We start from the raw sequence: 12,352 nt of genomic DNA, 5'->3' as shown, positions 1-12,352 counted from the left end.
TGAAATTTAAGAACATTCATAGAAATGCTCTTATTAAACACTTTTAAGTTCTGATATTGATTGTTATTGGGAAATGGTGCTCAGGAATGTAAGCAGCTTTTGAACTCTCTCTCAAGCTGTCAATTTTCATTGTTCAAACAGCTATTTCTTTCACTTTTTGTATGAACAAATGAGTTCAACCCCATGAATTTCTTTGAAAAAACAAGTGCATGTTATCTCCATTTGAACAATTATCAATGGTGCCCAAACATTTATCAAAAAAAGTGAGAACCCATGAGTATTTAGTAATTAAAGGTTTACCAACAGTTTTTTAACACCAACCTAAGGGATTTTTTCACAGCTTTGAACCCCAGACATTGCATTGTGATCTATAAAGCAACTCTTTACAAGGATGCCTTATGGCAATACTATGTAACCTTTGCCGAGCAGCAGCGACAGCAGCTTCTGCTGCTACAAGTGGTTATTACAGGCTGGCTCATTTAATTCTGTTGACATCTGAGTGGCGAGGGTTCTGCACTATTCTGAAAGGAAAGGAAACATATTTTCAACATCTGAACCAGCAGCTGTGTGCTACGTAGCATTAGTTGGTAACAGCTAGCCTCACATTGACTGAGTGACTAACAGCAGATAAGGGTCTCACCTTGGCAGAGTTGACTAGTTGACTAGGAGTTACATATTCACACACCGCCGAAAATACAGTCTGATGGCTGCTAGAATGTATCTTAGCTCGGTTGATAATAATGTAAGTTACATATTGGCGAGCTAACAAGTGGTTGTAATTCACAGAGAGGCTGATAAAAACATGTAATAAATAATAAATAAATACACAATACAACAGTTAGGATGCGTCTGGCAATAAATACGAACACTATTCACATAGTCACAGTCACTTATTTAGTAGAGGCATAAGTAACACTAACTCTAACATGATAGTACTTTATAGCAGTCATACAGGATATTGAATTGTAGCAACAATCAGTGATAACAGAAAAATGTAGGTAATATCCCCGCCAAAGTGTCATTTCAACACAGTAACCAATGCAGAGCAGAAACCAATGTTGGAGGTTACATTACTGGTGGAGTAAAGCAGGTGGCATCTCACAGCCAACTGTTGCTTCGCTTCTTTGTACTTCATTATTGTTGGACCATGAAGAGTTAATCTTGTCTCTCTCGGTTTGTTCGGGTGCGTTCCAATACCCATACTACAATACTATTTAATATGCCAGAAAAAGATTTAATATGTCCCAGTACATAGTATGCCAAAAGTACCAGGATGCCCTACTACATCCAGTCGCATTTTGCAAGCCTGTATGTTTTTCTGCCTATTCTGACCCACAATCCTTTGCACAGCGGAAGATATGTCACATCATCAGATGACAGTGCAATGACGGAAGCCATTGCAACGACAGAAGCTGCAATCACAGGTGTCAGCGCATTCAAGCACCAACCATTTTATCAACAGTTTTCAAATTTTGTGCTACGGACTGCGATGGATGTATGAGCAAGAAAGCCAAAGTTCAAGGCCCGATGTTATGATGAAGTAGTATGTCCCAATTGTATGCATACTGCATGCAACAGTATGTACTTTGTAAGGGCAGCTGCAGTATGTACTAAAAGTAAAAAGTAGAAGTATATGACTAAGAACACAGCATTAGTTTCTTTTTTTTTGGCCTTCTTTCTTGTTCTTGTTATGTTTTATGGTGGCTGGTAAAAATGAAGTGATCACTACTGCCACCCACAGCTATGGAGGGTGTCTGCTTCTCAGGGGAAACCTTTGTTAACAGCTCGTTACTTGGGGACAAAGATGATGGTACTCCCAGCCAGCACATCTGGAAAAATGTAGGATTTAGAGGCCATCATCAAAGCATGAACGGGTGTGGTGCAATATTTTTTTATTGCTTACAAATCTAACATTTGTTTTAACTTTGTTTCACTTTAATTGGTAATCCTTTAGGTTTGGCAGTTAAAACTGTGGAAAAACTAACAACACTGGACAAACTTTCCATAATCCTCCCAGCTCAAGACACTGAGACAATAACACTGATTCCTCATCAAAATAATGTCCTGTTAACTTTCTGTGCTGAAGCCACACCTCTCTAAAACCTTCAGTATTCAGTGTTGTGCTGCAGTCTCCAGGCAGGCCAGCAGCTGTCGGCCATCAGGACTATTTTGGTCCAAGGAGAGCTCAGCCAACTTTCACACTTTAGAGTCAGAGCATCTCTAATGGAAGAGAACGCTCCATGCTGCGAGCCAGATCAGCCTAAGCAACAGGGAATGCCCCTCTTTTCTCTTCTCAGTCACTGTCTAACTGCACCAAATGAGACTGTAATACTGTGATTATATGGGTTACATATGGAATCTTGTGCAATGAAGATATATTTAGATGGATGTTACTTTTTACATCTTAGCACAATGATAGTGATGATCCATGTTGCTTATGAATTGAGTCATGCAACTGAAAAGCAGACAAGGAATACACAAACACACAAGATAAAATGTAAACTCTTTTAATTTATCTCCATAAAAACAACTGCCAAAAACAAAGAAAAAAAAAAAAACAAAACAATGTAGTAAGTGTAAAATAATTGATAACAATATGTGCACTGTATCACCAGCAACAGTCAAGACACACTGCAAGTATCAGTATCAAATCTTTGAAATGATTGCACCTAATAACAAGCCAAATCTTCATTATACAGTCATGTACATTTTTAGAAAAAAGGCTCTCAAAAATATACAGTGATACAGAAATCCTATATGGAGAAAAAAAACTAAAAGATTGTCATTAATATTTCAATTATCAGTGATAACTGATTGTTGTGTTAGGGCAAGAACACTGATGGCACATAAGGTACAATTAGTAGAAACTATACTGTATAAATATAGTTTAACAAGAAAAATTTTGATCATTTCATACACATAAATTAAAGGCTCCACCTTGACTTCTCACAAAAATGATTGTCAACACCTGTTTCACAGACAAGCTTAGTTCCACCTCTGAGACTAAATGGTCTCATGAAATGAATGACAAAGGTTCAATTTGAAATTTGCTGTGAATTATTATTCAGCCCGCAAAACATTCCTGATACATCCATGGCTCTCTTTCCTTCTCTTCTCTGTTCTCTTCAAAATCAACATGTTGCCAAAAAATATCCTTTCTTTCTCTTACTCTTCCCTACTCAAATGACCTCTTCCTGTAACAATTTTGTTTTCTCTCTAAGATCAGACCTGAGTGAAGTAGGATGCTAGTGTTTTCTCTATAACACCCACACTTCAGCAAAGGAACTGAAAGTTCATCACAAAATGACCTATGTCTTATTTATGAGAAACACATGTTTGCGCCCACTATAGGCCTTCCTCAGGGCAAGTTGCATATGATCAACTATACTGATGAAGGTCTAAGGTGGGACCAAACATTTCTCCTTAAAAAGCAAGCTGAAAATAAGATGGTATTTAAAAAGCACAAGGGCCTGTGTTAGTGTGTGTGTGTTGCTAAAATGATGAAATATTGTATATTCATTTGAAGAACTATCAGAGGCTTAAACATACTTTCAGGATAGGACAGGATTTTACATCTAAGGGACGTTATTGGGATGACAATCTTTTCATTTTATGTAGCAAAACACTCGTGAGGTAGACAGTAGAATTTCTACCAACAATCTGCTCTTGCACATATTCAGGTGGCCAACGCATCTTATTGTTCAGTGATGTCATGTGTTGTTGCAATAGTATAATTGTGTTTTTGCTGGAGCCCTCTGCAATTTATTTGTAAGAAACCCAATTCACAATGATTGAAATGAATGAGATGCCAATCCGGGCCAATGCTTGGAAAATTTGCTTTGTAAAACACTGTAGTTTGCTGTCTTGTTATGACTGAACATTTTTTTGAATCGTTTACATAAAGCATTGCTTTTGGCCATGGTGCTATAGTGGGTCGGGAAACAGTCACACCAGTAAGTGGTGCAGCGAAATGAATTGGTGTGACTTTGTGAAATAAGTGGCCAGCAAGGAACATGCTAGCTCTAGCCAGTCACAATAGCTTTCTGGCAAAATAAGTTCACACAGTTTATTTAAAAGATGTATTTGTACCATCAGCTCTCATAACTCATAACTGTCTGCCATTCCTGCCTCTTTTATGGAGCACTTTGTACTCCAATAGAGCACTTAAGTAAAAGTGGACAGTGTAGACACTTCTAATAAGTTATGCTACCTTCCTCCATTTTGGAGTTCCCTAAAAGGTCAGCATTGTTAAGACAAATTACTACTGGCCAAAGGTGTATCATAGTGCGATGGGATTGAACTCAGCTCAAAGATTTGCATTTGTTTTTGCTTTAAAATGAATTGATTCCATCTATTCAAATGCTGGTGTTACTATGCATTAAATGATACAGCAAGAACTGTGTGATTTTGTGAGGAACTTTCATTCATGTGCTACAGAGTGGGTCTGATGCAGTTTTAAGATCAGACTTTTTGCATGTGATCTATGTGCTTTAAACCCATAATGCTGACTTATTTCAGCGCCACCTACTCAATATCTGAAAACTCGAGCGATCTTCTGCCAATCACAATAGGGCAGCACCATTCATGTTTGCCATATGCATGGCCACAGTGCATTTAGAGCTGTCATTTCACCTCTCTCCTACTGTACATACATACAGTACATGTTCCCTAACAGCAAGACAACTGCAGACACCGGAGCATGGATTACAGTCAGCCATACAACACTACACCATCACCATCAATACCAACAAATTCAAGTAAAAAGGATTCCAACACAAAATCCACCCAAGATCCGCTCACAAACTCTCCCTCTATTCATCAAGTCTGCATCTTATCTCAAAACTCTGTCATTTCATGCACTGTAATCAATTTTAAGAGACATGAAAAGGAAAAGAAAAACTAGACAAAGCCTCCTGTTTCTCACTCCTTCACTCATTTTCTTAAACACTACAAACCACTTCCCACTGAAAGGCTTTTTCATTTCGTTTATTCTTTCAAAAGTCATTTGGTGATAACTCAGCTTTTCCATCATATCAAAATGTCTTTTTTATTGTTTATCAGATGGTAAAGAGATAAGGTAAACTTTTACTGCGATTGTATACTGTAGATGGATGGGTCACTCTGTCTTAAGGAGTTAATATCCTGTTATAGCTTGGACACGCCCCCTTCACATATTCAAAAAAATGTCTTCAAATCCAGAAACTTCTGTCAGTCATGTCAAAATGTATCTCTCACTCTCTATTCAGATTACAACTCCAAAAGATAATTTTGTCAAGTCCCTGTCAAGCCAATCTGTGTTTTTTTTTTTTTTTTTTGCACAGAATTTCTCTGGAGAGCAGCAAAGAATTACTACAACCAACAATGTTGAGCGGGCCAGGGTCAACTGATAGAACCAAAAAGTGACTGTTAATAAAATTAACTAACTCAGTTTGAGTTTTTATTTTGAGTTCTTTCATATTTTAAGACAGTGAATACCAGCTTACAGTATCCACTGCTGGTACTTTGTTTTGAACATCAAAACTCCAGCTCCATTATCTATTGGATATTGAAATATAACAAGTGTGCAAACTGCAGGTTTACAGTCAACTACTGCATGAACACAATGAGGGTAGAAATTTCTTCATTCCAGCTTGCCACTATGGTCACTATATCCAGTTTACGGCTGGCAATTTCCTTTTTTTTCTGCTGAATGTCCTGGTCATACACTACATATCAGTCATCTGTATTATTATCTAAGAAGAAATAAGAAGCAATTTCCATGGAAATAGTGGACAGAACTACATTGCCAGTAATGGAATGAAGAAAATGTCTGTTAGTGGTGTTTCTGATGAGTTCCAGTGGGATCCTATAAACAAACGGGAATGGAGCTTATCATTAAGTTATTCATCTAAAAATGCACTGTAAGCACTGTACTGCATCCTTGTTGGGACTAAAGTCACAAACAAATGAGATAAAACTAAAAAAGTTTCACACTGACTTTTCCTTTAACTTCTACAAACCATTCCAAACAGTTATTCACAACTGATGTGACTGAATACACACACTTTATACAATATTTTACTTTGACATCCAATCTAACAAAACAACTCACAAACCAGCCGATATCTGCATGCTAAACAAGGCACCACACTCATAACAAAAGAAAAATAAGATACACTAAATCCAGCAATCGGGGTGGAAACAATATTTAAGACAATGCATTTACTTCCCCTAAAGTAAACTTAATTATGAGTTCAAATATTCCCGTCTCAACCTTTCACCCAAATATATTCAACATGTCACTATGCATGTTAGTGGTGGTTGGTTTCTAAGGCCTTACTTCACTTTGAAACCACCATTCACACTGGAGCAGCTTTGAATAAAATATAAAAAAAAAAACAAAACAAAACAAACAAACAAAAAAAAATTGTTTAATCATATTTTAGGGCATACACTACCGAAAACAAACCTGTCTCGATCTGGAACAAAGGTTACTCAACAATTCCAACAAACAGGCAATGGAGTTCCATCTATGAGTATTAATTTAAAATGATGATGACAGAACATCAGAGTTGTGCAGTTATCTAAAAATAATGCACACTCTCCTGCCAGTCATAATCCAGGTCTTTCCTTCAGCCTGGCCAAATCTGAACAGAACAAACATTCTCCAACCCATGCAAAAATTGAATCTAGATCTAAATGTGAACGATAAAAACCCCCACCTAATTTATCTACAGCATTCATCTTCAGAATGAAAAATCCTTGACTGTGATACAGATATGATTCCAACAGAAAGAAAAGATTTTCCCATGAAACACTTGCTTTTACGTGTACGTAATTTCCTTATAATTCAGTTAAAAGTTTTCCATGTAACTTGTTAGATTTTTATTTCTAGGATATTATTCAGAAATTAAAGACCCATAAAATGAAGCATCACATGTAATAATTTGGGCTTCTTGTTGTAACGTGCAGAATATTGAACAATAATGAATAACGAAATGAATCATGAGGTCATTGTTACCCAGAACAGGTATCATCATATGAGCAGCTGGTAAAATGTCTCTTCTGACAAAATCCATTGCTAATAATACATCAAATAATACGTAAAATAACAAACAGACAGTTAGTGATGAATAGTTACAATCAGCTAATTTTAGAAGCACAATAAATGATTTTATTAGCAAAAGCTGCAAATGCAAATTTAAGGTTTTTATGTTAAAATATGAATAAAAAATATATATTCTGCATTATTGCGCTGCGTTTAGTGGTGGATTTGCTGTAAAAGTAAAATACCTCAGCAAACAATTTAAGTTCATTCTTCCAAGGACTTTTTTCATTAGACTTTGTCACTTTAATATTTGGAGGGTCTACATTTGTAGTAATTATGACTTGGTGATAGATAAGGAGAGGCAGTTTTTTTAAATACTGGATGATAACTGCTTTGTGTGACAAGTCCTCTAATATATTGCATGAGAACAGAGGAGAAACCATAAGATCAACATCAATAAATAAAATCTTTGATGCAGTATTTGCATCAAAGATGCAAACAGGTAGTTTTGTGATGCTTAAATAATCAGCAAAATACAAAAATATACAATCAATGGTACCACAAAACTTAAGTTTAGAACATTTCTTTCTCTCAGTTTTGAACTTTCCAGAATGGCCAGAAAGTCATACGATCTGGTAGACCTGCGACTAAAATGATCAAGTGGACTGTAGCCCTCCAGAAAAGTAAACGCAAACATCAGCTCTCAGCAGAGGAGAGAAAAGAGACTGGTTTTCTTGGACAGAAATTGTTAACATATTAGATAGCTGTTCCTAATTGTGTTGTGTATTCCAAAATATAGTATATTATATATAAAATACAGAATATCAGCAAGTACTGTGCTGTACATGGATGACATGTTTTTGTATACTGGTACATTTCACAGACAACTGTGGAAGTGACTGTAACTGTACAGTGTATGACACATTCAACACTCCTCTTTAAGTCAGTACATTTCAGTATTCACTTTACTTATGCAGTAGTTTGTCACCATGGTATTTTGGGTAATGCTATCAGCTTTAGGGTGGAAAAGGAGTCAGAGACCTCGTATTATACTGTTTATCTTGAGCACAGCCCCTTCACATATTAAACAAACTGGACAGCCCTGTTTTGTTGTCATTCATCAGAGATTTAACTGATTTGTTGATTTTGTGTTTTTATGTTTCTTGATAAGAGAGTAGTCTGTACCACGTATCAACCTGTCCTGATTCAGGCCAAAACAGACTAAAAATTTGAAGGTGACATTTTTGAATTTCGGGAGCTCACATCTGGTTGACCACAGCTACAGATCAGATACTCACAGTGACACGAAACAGATGAGATTTGGTGGTAATTCACACATTCAACATTCAACTATGACTGTCATCCAGGTATAATTTTAGTTTTGTTCATTTTCAACTGTGCCTTTAACTAACTATGCAGTAATAAACTTGTAAAACTTTCAGACATACATTTCCTCCCAGCTCACTGCTGATGTTCTGACATAGAGATGAAGTCATTAACGTCCTAATAACTGTCACACTGTCACTGGTACACCAAGATACTGTGTACTGACTCTTAAAGTTGAGAATGGAAGGAAAAAGGTCAAAAGAAAATAGAAGATATAGGGAGTGAAAACTGAAAACTATCAAAGTTCTCAAATTCAGAGAGCTAGCTGTGCTGCCATGCTAGCTGTAACATTCTGGTATTTAACTATGGCTCTTGGCTAGCTTAGGCGCTACAAAGGCATTAGCCTAAGTGACAGCTAGTTTCTTGCAGGCTATATATCAGCCAGTGGAATACTACTCTTAAACTGGACTTGCTGCTATAGCCTGTTGAACAGCAGTGCTACATGCTAATACGTACTCAGCTAATGCCACATACCAACCCTCAAATATGCTGTAGCTATTTGAAAAGACCTGATCCACATTCTTGAAGCTTCTGTTCTTATGATGGTGTTTTTCTCTCATTGTTACTTGTGTTTTTTATTATCCAATTACTTAATTGTTGGAAAAATACATACAAGACTCAATTATTAAAATAATCTAAAGTTGCTGCCCTAGCTTGAAATCTAACAGAGCTCAAATTTGAACTTCCCATCATGTTCAAACTGTGAGCTAGAAGGGACTTTTGGGGGCTCTACAGGGCAGCTACAGGGCACTTTACAAAATCAGGAGTGTATCTATAAGAAATTAAAGTGGGATAAGCCCCATGTGTCAATAAAAAGAAATCATTCCCATATACATGAAGAAAGAAAATATCATCAACTGAGTCAGGAAACTGGAAGAACCAACAGTAAGAGCACCAATGATAATAATATTCTGGCAGGCTAATACTGGTGTATTCCTCCTGCTGTTTTCCACTAATATATACAACTATCATACTCCATACTCTAATATAAACAGGATACATGAACCAATGTTAAATTAAGCCCAATAGTAATGTGGACTGAGGGAAACATAAATAAAAGTATAGTAACATACAAGTTCTAAGTTTCAGTGAAGGCAGATACAAGCAGTGATCAAGTCAAGAAGAATCTTTCATTCATAAAATCAGGAATTTTGTTCCAAAATGATAACTTTGACATCTAGTCTTACAAAACAAGTTTCAAGTCGGAAATGCACTACGGAATACTGTTGATTTTTGCAAGGCTGCAATGAGGTTGTGGTTATGTTTTCCAAATGTTACTTTATCCTTTCATTTTGGAATAAAACCTGATTGTCTGATTGTCTAACATGCACCTGATGTGGTATAGAAAACTGCAGGCGCTGAGACCCACGGAAACAGATAAAAACAGATATGAACAGATCGATAGACAGACTGATAGAAATAGAGCCACTCTCCCAGGACCCGGGAGAGAGAGAATCAGCCGAGCGCTTCACATTCCTGCCCGGCCCCTTCTCACCCACCACCACGTCACTCTGTAAAATGGTAAGGCAGCTGTCAGCTTCCATCAGCTCAAAGTGCATCTCCGAACATATCCAGTCCACCACCCGCCCACACACACACACACACACACACACACACATGCACGCACACACACACACACACACAGCAGAAGCAGACACATAAGTGTAAAATATACCGATATGCACAACCTTGGTTTCCATCCAAGTACTTTTGTGTGGATTTTTATGTAAGAGAAAAGTTGAGTAGAAGCAGAAACATTTCCACAAACTTTCCACATTTTGACAAAAAAAAATCCTTCACCATTGCAAGAACTTTATCAACTTATTGTATGCAACAGATGAAAATTTATTGATTGACTAAATACTAACAGCCTGATATGACTGACCTGGTTCGATTAAAGTGCACTACAGTTAAAAATGGCTTTTAGAAATGTTTTCTGTAACATATCTGAGTGTTCTAAATAGTCTTTCCAAGGTGTAAGACACCTATTTAATGGTAGTTTAACTGGATGACAGAATGGCATATGACCCACATTAACTGAAACTGAAATTACTTTTCCAATACTAATCAACAGTGTAAAGATGCTCTCTGTTCTTCTGGTGGATCATTTAGGAAACAAATTCTCTTCAACTCAGCTTGACAAGGCACAAGTTTTTTATTGCAGCATTAAAAACTTCCAAACTTGCTGAACAGTTGGATGGAAATGGAGCTACAGACAGGCAAGCACACACATTTGAGGCATTTACAGGCAGCATAGATGCCAGGCCTCACACTCACTCACATTCACTCTGCTCTCCAGGCCTCCTGTTATTTCTAACCCTGATAGAGAATCCATAGTCGAGGCTCAGGGCACCAGCGACTGCTTGCTTCAGCTTTCACTGCACTCTGAGTGGAGTCACAAATCATCGCCAGTCCAATCAGGTTGGACTCGAGCACCAAAGACATTCAGTCCATCCAGAGAGGGTGGTGGTGGTGGTGGTGGAGGTTTCATCTTTCTCTCTCTCTGCTTTTTTCCCCCTCTCTCTCTTCCCCTTATGTTTTCTCTTCCACTTCTTCTCCTTTTCCTCCTTCTTCACTCATCTATTTTCAGTCCTCCGTTTTGCCCATGTCTGCCATTCTGACTGGCGCCATTTTTTTTTAAAAGGCCCCTTTGGCTGATGGAGAGTTAGCGGCTTGGGCGACTAGTTTGGAAGAGTCCACTGCAGGGTCAAAAAAGTTGCAGATTAAAGGAAGAGCTCATTTATTCTGTTGAATGGCATTCAAGGACTGTGTTTGCAATGACCAAATAACAAATATGCACATTTTGAAATATGAATATTTTAAAGTAACCTACCTTAATATATCAGAAACACACAATTCTTTACAAAACACAAAACCTGGATTCTAATCAATTAAACTAAATAAATTAATCCAATTTAGATGTCTCTAAAGTGGATTTACTTGTTTGTTGATCAAAGTGAAATGAAACTGCATCTAATATGCTGTATGATGTAAGATTATAGATTCCTTTTTAAATATCACAGTTCATTCAAATAGAAGAGAATGGGATGAATGTACAGAATATTAGCCTGGAGGAAACAGTATATACAGTATGCATAATTCATAAGATAGTAATGTAAGTTAATGTAACGTGCCATGTGGGTTCAAAGATCACTGATGTGCAAATGAGAGATTATGGTGTGTTATGTTAATATAACGTGTAATAAACATGGGGAAGGGAAGGGAGGGTATTGAGGCTGCAGATGTAAAGAAACTGTACTTATGGTGTGAGGTTTTGGTCTTCACGCAACAAGAGGGTATAATCTCTCCCTTGCTGGCTCTTAATTTGAAACATCTGTAGGAAGTGTTGAGTTTTATTGATGGTAACCTAACAGCTTAACTGTGACTGAAAAATGAAAAATTACTGGGAGTAATTACTGAATAAAATGTGTTTTCCCCCCGTGAAATCTTCATAGAGTAACTTATAGACTACACAGTGCAGGGATAATTCCAAGAGCATTTGACATAGTTTGAGGGCGAGAGGGCTAGAGTCGTTGGTTTTATTGTTGCAGTGCACTGCTGTTTGGACTCTCTCGCTTCCTCTAGCTGTTGGATATCTGACAAAACATTTATGTTTGTCACATATAATTATATAGGTTTCTCCCTGGTCTTATTCACTATTGGAAAAGTTACAATATATATCCTCATTGTTTTTAAACAGATCAAAATGTAGTGCCTCCCCTCTTAAAAATTAAGACATTTTGAAACCTTGAATTACTAAAAAGTATTTTAAGATGTTGTAAGACTTTTTAAGGATCCATGGGGACCCTGGATATACCATTTGGAAAATGCCCACTAGTCTACCATTTTGGCCTAAAATTCCAATATATGACTCAAACCATGTTCAACCCAGAAACATAGGTGGGTCACAAAGCCAGTTTAGCTGATGCGCATTTACCC

General features: G+C 37.1%; 1 protein-coding gene across 1 annotated transcript in view; it reads right to left on the bottom strand.

Annotated features, from left to right (window-relative positions):
* Nucleotides 1-2,491: 2,491 nt before the first annotated feature.
* Nucleotides 2,492-12,352, bottom strand: part of LOC137193589 (junctophilin-1-like) — a 56,112-nt gene continuing 46,251 nt past the window's right edge. Inside the window, exon 7 of the mRNA XM_067604816.1 lies at nt 2,492-11,112. The gene's annotated coding sequence lies outside the window, so the exon portion shown is untranslated. The remainder of the gene's footprint in view (nt 11,113-12,352) is intronic.

The sequence above is a fragment of the Thunnus thynnus genome, chromosome 12 (genome assembly GCF_963924715.1).
Source record: "Thunnus thynnus chromosome 12, fThuThy2.1, whole genome shotgun sequence".
Taxonomy (NCBI): Eukaryota; Metazoa; Chordata; class Actinopteri; order Scombriformes; family Scombridae; genus Thunnus; species Thunnus thynnus.
This window is presented reverse-complemented; position numbering and strand designations above follow the sequence as displayed.